General features: G+C 36.6%; 1 protein-coding gene across 2 annotated transcripts in view; it reads left to right on the top strand.

Moving 5' to 3' along the window:
• Positions 1-2,207: 2,207 nt before the first annotated feature.
• The window catches only part of LOC143036591 (BTB/POZ domain-containing protein 6-like), a 244,789-nt gene continuing 232,534 nt past the window's right edge, over positions 2,208-14,462 (top strand). Inside the window, exon 1 of one of the 2 annotated variants that reach the window (XM_076204150.1) lies at positions 2,208-2,809. The gene's annotated coding sequence lies outside the window, so the exon portion shown is untranslated. Of the gene's footprint in view, positions 2,810-2,873; positions 3,135-14,462 lie in introns of those variants that run through there. The other variant, XM_076204151.1, reaches the window with a different exon arrangement.

Below are 14,462 nucleotides of genomic sequence, written 5' to 3'. Positions count from 1 at the left end.
AATCAATGACGTTGCGTTATGAATGACATCTTTCTACTTTTTTTTTTATCCGTTCAGAAGTTACGATATTTCTTATTTGTGGTCGAGATGAAGTATTGATCGATTTTTGACATCAGGGTGATATCCAAGAACCTGTGTCTCAAATGTCCTATGTTATCCTTGTATACTAAGCACACTACATTTCTAACAGAAGCAAGACCACACAATATAACTACTAAGCAATTCAAGCGAAATCGGTAATTTAGTGCTTCGGCACTTTCATAGAGACCTACCATTATATACATATATATTATATATATAATATATATATATACATATATACACAAATATATACATATATATACACAAATATATACATATATATACAAATATATATATACATTATATATATACATACATATATACATATACACATATACACACACTTTTTCTAATGAATTGTGCATATCGATAAATTGAGCGTGTCGATGAAGTGTTGTTGGTAATTTGTTGTCTAAATTGTTGTCGGTAAATTCGTCTAGACCCGAATATAAGAATGTAGGAAACTGCCAGAGACCATAAGGACCACACTAGGCAGTTCCATGTCCATTACCCCCTATCGTCCCCATCCGTAAATTTATATAGACTTCTCTTAAAAGAAAATATAGTTTCAACGCTCACTACATAGTTACTAAGTCTATTACATTCACTAACCACTACTGGTAAATCAGTTCTTACCTAAAATTGTTCGATTTAAATCCATTAATAAGAGTCTTGCCCTGATATCTTATAATGATGCCTATGCGTTTATTTATGTATTTTATTTGATACTTACATTGTTATAGTTTTTATTTATTGTTACTATTAGTTTTTTTTCGCATCCGACCTAGATATGGACCAAAAGGTCTCCTGTCGGCATGCTCAGTCTTTGTAATCCTTTGTTAGCATCACCATTGTTGAAACGCATTACCCATTTCTAGGTCATTAGCGGACATAATTTCTTCTTCAATATAAAAATGATCCTTGTAATAAATATTCTATAACCTGCAAATAAATAACGAAACTAACTTTACCTAGTTTAGTGAAAAAACAAGGACGAATTTCATAACAATATCTTAAAAAAGTTGGGTTCCTTAATCTTGATAGGTCCTCCATTAACTCAGGTGCTACCGTGGATTCCACGTCGTCAAACAAAGCAGAAGCCACACGAGGATGTAAATGTTTGGGGGCAAAAAGGGCATATAATGACAGGATGTGTTGCAACGGCCGCATCCTCACTGCCACTGCCTTTCCGGTACATACATTTCCCATTCTCTGCTAATTGTGCCCTCCACCCGTTTTCTTTGATATGAACGCGGCTGTGACAACAATAACGTTCCCCTATTTCCTTGTGCGTGTGTAGAGAGCTCACATTCTTCACGGGTCAACTTTAATCATTATATATGTATATACATATATATATATATATATATATACACACATATATATATATATACACATATATATATATATATATATACACATATATATATATATGCTGCAATACTACAAGCATTTTCACTTTTCCATCTTATCTACCACCACCAACACTTCCTCTTCCTCCTCGACGTCTTCATCTTATTCATTTTCACAATATATCATACATATGTGATTACTTTAGGAACAAGAAAATGTCCTGAAATTGTATGTTTATTTCAGGTCATTTCTATCATATTATTTTGTAATACGGTAGGTTGATTGATTATCTATCCGTGTGTGTCTGAATTAACAGTTTTATGAACCATCAGTTAACTACATCAGGATAATTATTGTTATTTTGTTGTTATTGATGATGATGACGATGTTAACGATGCTGATGCTGATGATGATAATGTTGATGATGTTGATATTGCTGCAGCTGCTGTTGATGATGATGTTGCTGTTGTTATCTTAGCTTCACTTTCTAGTTTTGTATAACAAATTACTTCTCTAATCTAATTTCACTGAGACATCTCTCCTGGGTATCTTGCTAGATTCAGTACGCAGTCTTAATTCTAGAACGAAGTATGTATTAGGCCACAATCTCCCTCCTGACACTAGACAGCTCCAGATAAGATAAGACAGATAACAATACCAAAGAACCACCAAGGGCATAGTTGTAACGCCAAACACACGAACACACACACACATATATACAAACATGCATACACACAAGAATACACAAATATACATACACAATACACAAATATACATACACACAAACATGCATACACACACACACACACGTACGAGCACATACACACACGTACGAGCACATACACACGCGTACGCACACACACACACACACATACGCACACACACGGTGATCGTACGTACAGTAAACTCACACGTACAAACGAACACACTTTTACATTAATTCTCTGTTGTGAGTGACTGGGACATACTGGCCCAACTAGCAGTGTAGTGAGATGTACTCTCTAGTCGTTGTGCTAACCATGTTGGATAAACATAACCAGAATTCGGAAACAAGCGTTTGTGCATTTGTTCATAATAACAAGAACGTGCAGAGGGTTTGCTAAACTCGCAGTGATGAAATCGACTCTGTACCGGAAATGCTAACTTATTACGTATATTCGTTCAAACGGTGATATGCAGTGTTTGCAACTCTTCATAGTGATATTGTGATATGTGGAGGCATTTGCAAAACCATGAATTGCCCTTTCAATGTTATTAAATGTGGTTATAGATAAAACAATGCTCCAGAATGAAACGGAAATAAAAACGTGAAATAGTGTCCGAATAATTCTGACATCAACACGGAAGGGCTATACTTACCCAAGTATATTCCATAGTAAGTAATACAAACAATGTCTTTAATGTTCGTTCACATCCTAAATATGATACAAAAAGTGTAATGGAGGGAAAGAAAAAAGAGAGAGAGAAAAAAAAAGAATATGATTATATCGAGGCAACAGACACGATCGCTGACGATGTTGTTGGGTAATGTACGCAACGTTGAAGAGGAAAAAATTGTAATTTGCATTGTGGACACAGGGTGACCAGAACAGACAGCTAACTCACTTTGGCCCGGCCACTAACGGCCAAAACACAATTGCCAGTGTATGTTAAACACGTTTTCATCAGGTACAGCGACACTCGGGCACAAATCCCCCCATGTAAGTAAAAGTGATTTGCTCTATGGATGGCGATCACAAAGGCAAGTGTGTTTGTGTGTATGCGCGCGCGTTAGCATGTTCGTTTGTTTGCACGCGTAGTCAGCTAGACATTTTCACTCCATTTTTGTACCAAATCCCTCATTGTCAAAAATGTAAAAATTATTATAACAATAACAACAGTGACAATAATATTAACAATAGTAATAATAATGATAATGTTATGCAATAAAGAGAAAAAAATATATATCAACATTAACATAAAATCAACAGAGAAAAACATTACCAGAGGACTGACTGGGGAAGATTTTTGCACGTCACATCAAGTTCGAACTAGAGCTAAAAAAAATTCCCCTCATATGAAGGTAATTAACATAGAATCAACAAAAAATACATGTTTACTTTCGTACACGAAGTAAATTACTTCTCCCACATGATCATGTTGAATAAAAAATATTTTTGACAATTCAATAAGATAATGACTATGTACGAGGCATAGAATATGATTCTATTTAACGTCGCGAACTCCCCCTATTTGGAGGCTAGGACAGTGCCTATTACAGAAGGACCCTGTACGTTGGAATTTAATGATCTATGCCCTTGGTCCAACTCGCTAGCGGTAAGTTTGAACTACCGTCATTTCGACCTCCGCCGCAAGTACCGACGCTCTAATCCATAACGTGCGGGGGGAAATACGTATATAATGATAATTGTATTTCCTCTTTCACTTTTTTTCGGGCTATAATTAACTTAGCTAATTATTTCCCTTACTTTACGTGGGAATGAAACCAAATCCCAGTTAATTTACTTTTGATAATTATTTAATGTATTTTATTACTTTAAACTCAGGAGTAGGCTATGCTTTTCCGTAGGTCATTAAGGCCCTGTTCACACTGGCGGTTTCAACCGCGGGGGTTCAATTACAATGTAATTCAATGAAGGCGTTCACACACAAAACCGCGTAGTTTTTCCTTGACTATTCGGTACTCCTGCAGTTTCGCGCGGTTCAAACCGCTAGTGTGAATGGGGACTAAGGATTTTTTTTTCTAGATTTCTTTTCTTTAAATTCCGGTATATATTCTGGTAAAGGAAAATGTTTTCGTAATGAAAATAGAAATATTCTATAAAGCGGGCGCAAACGGGGTAATTCATTAGCAAGAAATATAGCCTTGAAAGCGATGCGTCTTAAAGTAAATATGCTAGACACTAGTTCAAATTATGCTAGATTGATCAAAATAAAACTAGATCTTTTGTTCCTCGTACGTTCGATATCTGTCGTAGTTTTTTGATAAGCTAGTACTCTTTCTAGGTAAAAAAAAATATGCAAAGTTTTGCATAATTATGCTAGATCGTCAAAATCAATGCTAAATATTTTGGTCCTCTTCATAGTACGTTCGGTTTAATTGTGGTTTTTCATTGATAATAATTTTTTTTTTTAAATAAGCTAAATTTAGTATAATACTAAGTTTTTTGTTCCTCTTAATACGGTTTCTGTAATATTCTTTATCAATATAGTATCATTTCTATTGGGGAATATGCTAAATCTAGCATAATCATGCTAAATCTAGCATAATCATGCTAAATCTAGCATAATCATGCTAAATCTAGCATATCGAAACTAATGCTGCGGAAGAACTTTGACCACATCTGCTCGCTGCAGGCCAAACGTGTGATTCAAACTTTTCCTTCATGAACATTATATTTTTCTCAAAAATTAAATGAATAAATAACAACAATAATATAAAGATAAAATAATCTAATAATGCAAGCAAGATAATAGAGAAGTACATAGGTAGGATAAACAAATATATACTGTGGAGTAATGAATAATTGATTGAATAAGGAAATAAATAAATTAATAAAAGATAAATGTATAAACATAAATAAACAAATGAATCATTCCATATAGCAATAAATAACAGTAACTGAATATAAGTGAATAAATGAATAGATGGATATATAAATACGTAAATGAACAAATAGTCATTACAGGTCGCATTGCACAATAAAGATGAATAAAAATATAAATTTTAAGGAATAATTATGTATACACACACGGGCGAGCACACGTACATACACCCTTGACGGCGCAATCGTAGCGTTCGCGGCCGCCACTATGGCGGTCCGGGTTCGAATCCCGCCCAGGGCTGAAGTCATTTCAGTATCGCTGCGCTGCGAGTCGTTACTGCAACTCTCGTGGACGGGGAGTTGGGTGTGTGCGCGCGTGTAAGGTCACAGCATTACCCATAGATCGGTCATATATGAGCTCTGAGCTCTCTTCCGGGAGGGAAATAGCTGTCGATCACGAGTCCATCACGTGGTACAAGACCATGGAATTACACACACTCACATACACACATACAAATATTTCCTTCAGTATCAACTATTAAGAGAAATACACACTTTATTGACTCAAGTATGTGTTCACTGGACTCTTCCTTCCAGTTCATTACACTGTTATGAAATGATTAATCTCGGCTTCTCTTCGACAAATTCATTCAACTGAAAAACCCTTCCCCTCTTTTATCTACGATATTATTCATCTCCAACGAAGCACAAATGGAGAATAAGGCGTGTACGCCAGGAGGCGCTGAGTAGATTTGCCCTATCCGCTTTAATACAGGTAATAAACAGTCACTGTGGGGAATTGGAGAGAAATGAAGGATTCGAACCTGCTTTTTCGGTCACTTGGAAGATTAAACTCTTAAGACATACAAAGATGATGAGCCTACGCCAAGAAACGCGTACCTACGGCCGAAGCCGTTACCTTTACCTTGTGTGTTATGAGGACTGTTGGGGCAGGTCATAGTGACTGCTGGGATTTTGATAGGAGTGCGGGATACGAACTTACAATTAAGCGAAAGCTTCCGATTACACTACCAGCCGATTTAAACAAGTCTTGTTCCGAGTTTTCTTTTTTCCCCTTGAACTTGTCACAATATCTCATCATTTTATTATGTTTGTCAGCATAGAATTCTATCAGCCTGGGGAAGTACCCTCTGAATTTAAGATAAAACTAAAATGTGGCTAAATTGAATTGACATGATTTTTTTAAAGAAAATATTGAGTTATACATAAGATCATTCTTATTCTTAAAATTATGAAAATAAATGTGAGTACTTACCTACTGAAGAAAAAAAAGATATGTAAAATTCGACTTTATTCTCAAACAAACTTTTTATGAGAAGGAATCTGTTTAACGTCGCGAACGCTAGGAGGCTATGACGGTGCCCCTTACAGTGGACTTTGTAGCGTGGAAATCAATGAATCATGCCCTTGGTCCAACTCGCTGGCGGCAAAGTTATCGCCACCGCCGCCACAAGTAGCGACGCTCTAACCCGCTTGGCCAGCGAGCATCCAAATGCTTTTAAAGAAAACTTAAAAAAATTATTTTAAAAAATTAAAAATTTAAGCGTGATCATTAACCTACCAAATCAGTCTGTTTTGAAAACGGAACAGTAGAATTAGTCTTTATTAGGCCAAAACTTAGCAAAGATGTTGGTATTTTACTCTGAATATGACCAAGAAAAAAGAATACAAGAATGAGCACAAACTTGTCCTAAATTCCAACAGTTATACTTTGTCGTTTTTAGTCTTAGCAGGACGTTTCATACAAAACTTTTTCTTCATGGGATCAATGTCGCATAACTTTTGAGGACTCTGTGTAACGAGATTCAGAGAAGGAACGGTTCTCTCTTTCTTTCTTCCTCGTTTTGATATCTGTGTACAGTTTGGAGAACCTCTCGGTAATACTCATGTGTTTCGTCAGTTACATGTTCCTCGTGGATGATATTTTGATGCAGCCCGAAGGGATTTCTCCCCAGCTTCTCTATTTTCCGCACGAGGGTACGGAGAGGTAGGTCGACTTGTAAGTAGAGCGGCCTTGCTGTGGACGTGCTTTGTCTTGTTATATTGTTTCCGATCCAGGCAGTTTTTCCGCATGAGGGTACGGAAAGGTAGGTCGCCTTGTAAACAGAGCGGCCTTGCTGTGGACGTGCTTTGTCTTGTTATATTGTTTCCGATCCAGGCAGTTTTTCCGCATAGTAAGGAAAGGTAGGTCGCCTTGTAAGTAGAGCGGCCTTGCTGTGGACGTGCTTTGTCTTGTTATATTGTTTCCGATCCAGGTATTTTTTCCGCATAGTAAGGAAAGGTAGGTCGCCTTGTAAGTAGAGCGGCCTTGCTGTGGACGTGCTTTGCCTTGTTACATTGTTTCCGATCCAGGCAGTGGACAGGAGATATGGATGACCCTTTATCCATGAGGAGCTAAGCCGAAAGGGAAGCAAGGGTGGATGAGAGTGGAATGGGTGCGTGACTTTGACTTGGCTACCTTCCTTATAAGGTGGAAGAAGCCCTTGGTATATAGAATCTTTTAGCGAGATGATCTGTGTTGGTGAAATAAACCAATGAAATTAATCACTAAATTAATAAGTAAATTAATAAACACAAGAAATAAACAAATATAACAAATAGATGAATTAGTAATTATGTAAATAAATGAATTCATAAATAAACAAATAAATAAACTAATAAATTCTTAAATGAACAAGCAAATTAATACATGAATAAAATAAACAAGTAGATAACTAAATAACTGTATAAATGAATAAATAAAATGATAAGTTGATATATAAAAAATAGATACACAAAGTAATAAATCAATTAATCATTAATATATAAATCCTACATTGATCCTTACAACAGCACTTGCATTATGAGAATGCTACAGCCTCGAAATACACGTATTCAATCTAACCAGTAGGTGATTTTCCAGCTCCTTTCCACAGCGGCGGACAACAGAGGTGCGGTAGCCAAGTTTCGCATATAAATGTTAGCACTTAATAAGTATGGTCTAGCTGATTATAACGATTTTGGACTTCATTCACAACACAGATATTCCAACGCACCAAATCTTCAACATACAAACAACCTTACCAAACTGGATTATACCATCGTGGTGAGGTACAAAGACTGTATGGTCCCTCTTGGGATAAAGCGGTCCTGTAGTGGACCATTATGGGTGACCTACACACTTTATACTAACAGGAATGTATGTGTACTTATCAAGTAATACGACGTTATTTTCTTGGTGTTTTATGTCCTGGGCCAATTTCCGAAGTGGGTTTTTGTCCTGGGCCCAAACGTCCGCACAAGTGGCGGTTGCCGAGTGTTGTATTAAGAGACCTCGATCTATCATTATTTAGAGCTTTATTGATTCTCCATAGGACGAAGTGATCACCAAGGAGCCAAAGGGCCTACTATCACTTTTGATTGCTGTAGCTTTATTTTGTGCATTTTCTCTTGCGTAAGTTTTGATTAAATTTCATTATTTAGCTTAACCGAATAAATATCATTCGCTAGTACTTTCTAAACGTCATTATTTGGCTCAAATTTACATGATTTTGTCATTTCAGTAGTCTTAGACACCACGTTCTTAGATATATATTTGAACTATGAGAGCTATTCAGCTTCTGAACTGCGGATTGCGTGTTTATGCAAACGACATTTTGAAGTAAAGCATAGTCTAAAGCTTTGGCTTTGTATCTATGATCTCGAATTTTGGTTTTCATATTCAGATACCCTTCATTTTGATTTACACATTCAAAGGAGCGAATGACTGGCTAAGAATATATGAGAATAAGATACCTACTGAGGAGCCAGAGAGAGAAAAAGAGAGAGAGGGGGGGGGGGTGGAGAGGAAGAGAGAGATGGAGAGACAGTACCATTGATGCTGGGTGACATGTCCTGAAATTCCCCCTCGTGACTTCCTTGTGAATGATATTTGAATATGCATGCAAGCACACTTCTTCATACAAGCGTGACAGCACCAAGAAAGGAGGCTCCTGCTTGCCTGCTTGGCCGGTCGCTTCATCATTTTCCCTGTCCTGGCCGATTTTATCATCTCCCTCATGACCACTCTGGCTTCGAGCATTTTCTTCTCTCTCTCTCTCTCTCTTTTTTTTTTTTTTTTTTTTTTTTTTTTTTTTACTTCCTATGCCTTTCATCATTTTCTCTGCTCCAGGCATCTTTCAGGTGCTTCCAGTCTCCGTTAATTTGATGATTTATTTTTCTGTTCTTTATGTCGCCTTTCAGAATCTAGGAATCTTCTCTCGTGTTAATGAAGTTCTAGTTGTGCAAATCAAAAACTTAAGCCAATTAAGGTACCCAAGAGGTTAATTAGGAAAGATCTAACCCTGTAAAATTTAGAAGTTTTAATTTGACTGTGGGCAATGATCTAGTTATATTGATTATACAAATAGTTTAAAGCATTCATAAATGTACCATGCTCCTGATTTTCTTTTTACATTTTAGTTTAATTCTTCAATCTATTTTCCTACTTAATTATTCATCCATATTCCATTTATTTCATTCATTTATTTATTTGCCATCTATAATTGTCACTTTATCATCTCATATTTGAGATTTAATCGTTCTCAGGTTTGGGTATTATACAAATCTTGTTGGATTCTCATTGTTATTGTTCAGGTTTGGTGTTTCAAGGCGCGGCCGGTCTACTCTTTGATAGATAATACAGCTTTAGAACACCGCCTCTGTAGCTTAATTATGCAGAAACCAAAGGGAAAATAAAGTTAGGAATGCTAAACGTTTTCGTTTATTACGACATCCTCAGAGTACAAGAAAGAGAAATAGAACACAATACTTATGCAGAAATAAGAAAACTGGGGAGGGTTATAGCTACATAAAACCTTCAGACTATATACATACACACACATTCATATACACATGGAAATAATAATAGTAATAATCTACTATAATAAAGTAGTAGCCTCTGTGTCTGTCTGTTTGTTCACGAACTCCTACGGTTTTGGAGATAGACCCCCATAATCATATATATTCAGATACCCTACAACTTCAGGTACTTGGATAACTATATTTAATAAAAAAAAAAAAGTTAGGGTTGTGGGTTCAAGTTAGGTGGGGTATGGTCAGTTAACACGCGACTACTGTAGTTCCCTCTTAACGTGCATAGCATTTTTGTGATATAAAAATTACTATGATTAAACAAACTATTGTATGTGTTCATAAATATTATATTTGTGAAATTAATGTTACCACATATTATGATAGCTTTTGTGAGAAAGCATGTAAATGTAAAATTATTGTATAATTTTACCAAATGTTGATTTTTTTTTTCCCGCGGGCGGAACTACAATAAACGAGTTCAAAGATATTTAAAGGTTGTTTGTATCTCTCTCTTACGGCTGAGTATATATATATATATATTTTATCTAAAGGGCGTCTCCATCCTCAATTTTTTTTTTTTCATACTTAACATTTTTTGTGTTAATTTTCCATTGAGTTATATTGATACACAACTTTTCTCCACAAATTATATCATAATTAAAAAGATCATCGTTTGCCCTTCAGCAACTCGCGGGTAATTTGGCTAGTAAAACAATAAAACAGCAATGGCAAGAGCATAGCCATATGGCCAAATAGTCCACAGGACATCTGGCACCATTAGGAGCCATGGTAACTCTGTTTTAAAAAGGAACATCATTGAATCCAGTTTTATAAAGAGCAATTTTAAAAATAACATCAACCTGAATTTAGTCTTATTTAAACTAGATAATTTTGTAATGAATAGGATTATAAAGCAGTACCATGGCTCCTCATTATGCCAGATGTCCTGTGGACTTTTCGGCCACTTGGTTATGCTCTTTTGTCATTGCTGTTTTATTGTTTTGATATTACTATTATTATTCCCATATGTATATGAATGTGTGTATACATATTGTCTGAAAGTTTTATGTAGCTATAAGCTTCCCTAGTTTCTTTTATTTCTGTATAAATATTGTGTTCTATTTCTCTTGTACTCTGAGGATATCGTAATAGACGAAAACGTTTAGTATTCCGAACTTTATTTTTCCTGTGGTTTCTGCATGATCCTTTAGTCTGGCGTTTTTGTAATGATTTTTGTATGTATATATATATGTGTGTGTGTGTGCTCATCCTACTTTTGTGCTACATAATCAGTTACTTGTATAAACTTGATTGTCTTGCTAGTTCACTTGTATAATTTTGCTATTATAGAGAAAGCCTGCTCGAGTCGGTTTTCATTATGTATGAAAACAATCCCTTCATCTCAATAAGATTAGTTGTTGTTTTTTATGAAACTTGTCTCCTCTTTCACAATGTACAAGGAATCACGAGGAAACCTTAAACGGAGTTTTTCTTTTCACAGAACAATAAGATTTCTTTTTACCTTTGTTCGTGGTATTCAAATGATAATCATTTTCATTTACAGGAAGAGTAGGATATATGAAACCATACAAATTTGGAAAATTCAATTTTGATAACATGGTGTGTGTGTGTGTGTGTGCGTGTCTCATCATTGTCTTGGATCACGTGTTGGACTCGTGATCGACATTTATTTTCCTTCCGAAGGAGAGCTCAAGGCTTCTGTATGACCGATCTATGGGATGTTGCTATGACCTTACAGGCACACACACACCCAGCTCCCCGCCTACGAGTTGGAGTAACGTCTCACAGCGCAGCGATATTGAAATTTTTTCAACCCTGGGTGGGATTCGAACGCGGACCTCCGTAGTGGCAGCCGTGTGTATGTGTGCGTGTTCACTTTGGTTTGGATCACGTGTTGGCCTCGTGATCGACAGTTTACCTCCCGGATGAGAGCTCAATCTATGGGTAATACTGTGACTTACACGCACTCCCACCCCCAACTCCCCGCCCACGAGTGTTGGAGTAACAACTCGCAGCGATACTGAAATTATTTCAGCCCTGGGCGGGATTCGAACCTGGACCGTCGTAGTGGCAGGCGAAAGCTAACCACTGCGCCACGAGGTTGTGTGTGTGTGTGTGTGTGTGTGTGCGTGCGCACGCGTGTGTATGAAATTATAATGTAGGAAAAATCAGTTTCATGAAGCTACATATATTTGGACACCACTGTTTCAGTGAGGAGACAGTAGGCTTTGGAGAAGAGGTGGAATTCTCTAGGAGAGAAACACCACTTTAACACGAGTGAAAGCAGGTCAACAGACGTCAACAAAAAAGGGGTCAAAGTTGGGCATAATTTAATTTCCTTCCCGAAGAGAGAAATCTAAGACTGATGTAATAAATTTCATAATGATTTTCAAATTATACACATATACAGACACACACACACACACACACACAATATATATATATATATATATATATATATATATATATATATATCAAGGACCTCTTCCGCCTATAAGGGAGGTAGCCAGCCAAGGCACGCACTCGCTTCCACCTACCATTGTTTCCCTCTCATCTTAGCTCCTCGTAGATGAAGAGTAATCCCTGTCTCCTGCCTACTACCCGGGTCAGAAGCAATGCAGTAAGACACAGCACATCCACAGGAGCGCCGCTTCACTTGCTCGGCGACCGACCCTCCCTCTATCCCCTTATGCGGAAAAAAGTAATATGTAATTATGATAACAATAATCATAATGAAGATAATGATGAGAATAATGATAACCTCATAATCAGTATGATAGTTATAATGATGAACAGGAGATTTATCTAAGCAACCGGTCGGGACTATTGTAATACGTTTCGTTGTTATTTAGAAAATAATAATAGTAATAGAACATTTTCGTGCGAGCAGACAGGTCTGTCCTGTTTTGTCTGAAACATCAAATGTTAAAAGGAACGACAGTAACACGGCACGATCAACCCGTGCCACTGTCCTGGTATTCCCCAGAGAATACTGTGTGTGTGTGTGTGTGTGTGTGTGTGTGTGTGTGTGTGTGTGTGTGTGTGTGTTTAAATGTATGCATATAATTGTAGTATACAAGAAAGGAGAAACGCTCGTTGGGTCCCATCTTCTCTCCAATTTATCATACCTAGCCTCAAATTATATATATATATATATACATATATATATATATATACATATATATACATATATATACATATATATATATATATATGTGTGTCCCTATGTATACATGTGATATATGAAGTAACATCTTGTTGACGCGTGTCTGAGTAAATATGAACCTATATGTACAAATAAATTCACTACTTTGCGTATGAGTACTATATTAAAAAAAATCGTTTTAGAACAATTTAGAGTTGGCGTTCTTCGAATGAGATCAAATATGTCTTCATTCGTGAAAGAAAATGGCCAAGTGAAACAATTTTTTGACTACCTCTAAAAAATTATATTGATGCTTTATCTGTAGGAGAACTTGTTAGTTTCTATCTTTGGAAACGAACACATATTTGCTACAACGAGGTCAGGCAGTAGGACAACGCGCCTAAGTCACCGCCAATTCCGACGTTTCGGACAAGGGGCACGTCAAAGCAGAACAGCGTGGCAGAACAAAGGCAAAGACGAGAACAGACCGTTACCAAATGTCAAAGGGAAAGGTCGAAAAAAAATCACAACAATGCAGGATAAACCTGAAAGCGACAATTAGAGATTAGGAGCAGCGTTGTATATCCATGCACCAACAGTTATTGAATCAAATGAGAAGTAAATTATATACTCTAATCATAAAATAACATCATTTGAATATTAAATGCGAATATTTGAACCAACTAAGATTTTGCAGATGACATTATTCTTACTTCAGAAAAAGCAGAAGACTTGCAAGATATATCGAGTGATCTGAAGTCTCAAAGTAGGCTTAAAAATGAATAAGAGTAAAACCAAAGTCATGTTCAACACGAAAGTTCAAAGTAAAGAGATTATAATCGATGATGAGAGTCCTGAAGAAGTTCAAGAGTATAATTATTTAGGCCAGATGGTGAAAGTGACGAAAGATTATGATAATGGAAAGTGTTTGGTAAGTATAATAAAATCCTGAGAGGCTCTCTACCTATATGTTTGAAACGTAAAGTTTACAATCAATGTATTTTGCCAGCAACAATCTACGGGTGTGAGACTTGGAAACTAACGAAGGCAATGGAAACAAAACTAAGGACTGCACAGAGGAGAATGGAGAGATCAATGATGGGAATAACGCTGAGAGACCGAAAGAGAGCAAGTTGGGTGAGAGAGCAGACTAGAGAGAGAGATATTGTGGAGGCGGTAAAAGAGAGAAAGTGGAATTGGGCAGGTAAGTTAATGAGAACGACTGATGAGCAATGGAGCATGTGTGTAACTGAGTGGACGCCGCGAGATAAGAAGCGTGGAAGAGGGAGACCAGACAGAAGATGGAGAGAAAAAACAGAAGTTTGTTCATCCAAACAGTTCTTCAAAAATTTGAAGCGAAGTTTCAGTTTATGTGCCTTTATGGACACATTATTAAGTGATGAAGAAACGTATGTTAAGGTAAAGAACCCATTAGAGACAGTTAACAGTGACTTCAATAAAAA

Source organism: Oratosquilla oratoria, chromosome 20 (genome assembly GCF_046742065.1).
Source record: "Oratosquilla oratoria isolate Oo_2021 chromosome 20, ASM4674206v1, whole genome shotgun sequence".
In the NCBI taxonomy this organism is placed as follows: domain Eukaryota; kingdom Metazoa; phylum Arthropoda; class Malacostraca; order Stomatopoda; family Squillidae; genus Oratosquilla; species Oratosquilla oratoria.
This window is presented reverse-complemented; position numbering and strand designations above follow the sequence as displayed.